The following is a 2728-nucleotide window of genomic DNA, read 5'->3' on the forward strand; positions in this document are numbered from 1 at the left end:
CTAGAATCTTTTCTAAATCTTGATCAAATTTTCTAGAATTTTGAAAAGGCTGAAATTCCACATATTCTACAGTTTGCCTCTTGTAATAGCAGCCAGCAGAACTTTGATGCAGCATTTTTGTCCAGTAGAGTGTTTTGTCCAGTTAATATAATTATGGAATGAAAATATTTGTTTAACAAAAGCACTGAAGTAATGAGATTTTAAATAAAATGAAAAAAAAAAATCAAGTTTTTTTCCATTATTAAAATATTTTGATTAGAAATATTAAAAATCATCTTAGTGAAAGTAAAAAGTTAAACTTTATAAACCACTCAGATGTAAAGTATGGACCAGCTTGCAATCCAGACATGTCTTTCCCCTACCAACCCCAAATAGTTAATTTTGTTTTGAAACAATCAATCTGAAATATTTGCATGATTCATTGTGAAACCTGATCTTGTGTTAAAATTTGAAATTAAATTCTAAAATGTTCTCTGTTCATTTTACTAATCAGCCTCCAGATGGTAACAGTCCAAGCTAAATGTCTGTAGACTTTTTTACGTATTTACCTCTTATTTTACCTTCGTTTTTTTACAGCTTACAGAAGAATTCCATTGCAACTAAATCAGAAACTACAGAGCAAAGAGGGAGGTGAGTGTTGTGCTAGCCCCAGGCAGTATCAATTGCCCACAGATGCTCGTCTGACCTAGACATCCATAAGCCATAGCCAGCTTTGCCTGTGCTGAAATTTAAGGAGAACAGCTTCTGCTCTCCTGCTCTGCATTTACATTTCATGTATTTGAAGACAACTGCCATGTTTCAGCTGGTCTTCCTTTCCTCTGGACAAGCAACCTTTTTCCCTTCTTTGTATGATCCGCTACCCTTACCTATTGAAATTCCTTAGGGCCACCCTTCCTCCCAGCCAGCAGCTATTTAATAAGAGTAATATTTCATATCTTGCTGGCTAAATCATTCATGAAAATGCTAAACTGGTCCCCATTTAGGGCAAATTGACCAAGATTCCTGTTTGATTTTTCCTTGTAGTAAAAAACTGAAGTGTACCTTGTCTGGTTTCTACCTGTTTAGCATCCATTTAATTGCTGATCCATCTAGAAAATGTTTCTTTGATTAACTTCTGAGAAAGTCTAGTAAGGGTTTGTGTAAATCAAATGACATTTCCAGTTTCTCTTCACCCAATGACTGGTTTGGCCACAAAGAAAACTGGAGTGGTTTCATGTCATTTGCTTTCAACAAAACTATGTGTCCTTTAATTTAGCATGTGCCTCCTTATCTTGGGGAGAGTTGCCTGTTTTACTTTACAATTTTTAGTAACTGGAATGAAGCTGACCACGTTAATTTTCTTTCCCTTCTCCTTTTTCCATTTTCCTCTCTGCTAAAATACTGCATTTCTGCTTTTTGCAGCTTGTGGGAACACTTTTTGCGGGAAGGGACTACAGGGAGGAGGGGTGGAGACGTCCTGGGAGGAGACTTCAGCCTGATTGTCAATCAACCGTGGTCCACTCCCCGATTCTAGAAGGTTCTCTGCTCTTCCTTTCCCAGTTGGGTCTCATCATAGGACCACCCTCGCCACCCTCTCTCACTGGTGTACCCCTTGTCACCCCACCTCAACTCCTCCCCTGACTCCCCTTCCCATTGGATACATGTATCCTAACCCCGCCTACCTTCCCCCAGTTATAAACCCTGGCCCCACCCTTGTTCTGGGCTCTGCCACTGGCTTCCCTTTGGCAGTGGTTGTGTCCCTGCCCCTCTCCTTGCCCTCACCTTACCTGGACCCTCCAACCTTCCTGCAATAAACCCTGTTGGACCCACAGCTGTGTTCAGAGCCCTCCTTCATCGTCTGGTCATGCGTCTGTCTTGTCTTCCGGGCCTGAGAGCAAAGTGGGCTGGGGGAGCTGGTCACTCAGACCAAGAGGAGACAGCTCTCAACTGCACCTGCCCAGGAACAACACCGCGTTCCCACAACTTTTTTGTCCATCAGGCATTTTCTTCATGCCAGAACTGTTAGTGGCTCTGCAGCTGAACCACACTGATATCTCATATGAATTTCACTAGACCAGTGCATTTAAAAATCATGTATTTAATTCTTACCCTAACCAAAAACTAACTCTGAATCCCCTAATGCATTAACAATAAGTTGGGTTGGTGGGCCACAGAGAACAGTGACACTGTTCTGACAGCTCTGCTTTGACTTCTGCCTGTAGGGTTGATGCCCTGCTGACTTGTATGGCACTTCATCCTTTCCCATTAGAATGTCTACTGCCATCCTGTCTTTCATAAAGGCCTCTAGCTTTGATGGAAAAAGCGTTGTATTCTCTGGTTGTTTCTGTATATTACAAGCTCAAGTAGACTGGGAACTTTTTTTTCCCAAATCCAATGAAGATCCAAAGAAAACTCCAGAAATACTGTATTTCCCTTTAAGTAATGCCCATAAAGTACTTCGAAGTGTTTTAGCCATTGCTGTCATATGTATGTAAACACGGTGAAAATCAGAATTGGGTTGCATCTTCATCAAAGATCTAAGACCACCTGCTGCTTGAGGGGTGTCTTTGGTGAAAATCTTGGTGCTGAAATGGAGAAGTTCTGAGTGATGTGAAGTATATCCTCAAGCTCTTGCTCTAAGGCAGAGCATTGCAAGGCTTCTCAGAATTGTGAGCTGGTGAGAGAGCATTGCAAGGCTTCTCAGAGTTGTGAGCTGGTGACAGATTTTTTTGCATAAGTATTGTTTTTC

The 2728-nt window shown here is 41.3% G+C and overlaps 1 long non-coding RNA gene across 1 annotated transcript; it reads left to right on the forward strand.

Moving 5' to 3' along the window:
* The first annotated feature begins 335 nt into the window (after positions 1–335).
* On the forward strand, positions 336–1810 carry LOC136569422 (uncharacterized). The gene is made up of 2 exons (XR_010785344.1): positions 336–630; positions 1402–1810. It is a non-coding gene; the product is annotated as an uncharacterized lncRNA (long non-coding RNA).
* The last annotated feature ends 918 nt before the right edge of the window (positions 1811–2728 follow it).

The sequence above is a fragment of the Molothrus aeneus genome, chromosome Z (assembly GCF_037042795.1).
Source record: "Molothrus aeneus isolate 106 chromosome Z, BPBGC_Maene_1.0, whole genome shotgun sequence".
NCBI lineage: Eukaryota > Metazoa > Chordata > Aves > Passeriformes > Icteridae > Molothrus > Molothrus aeneus.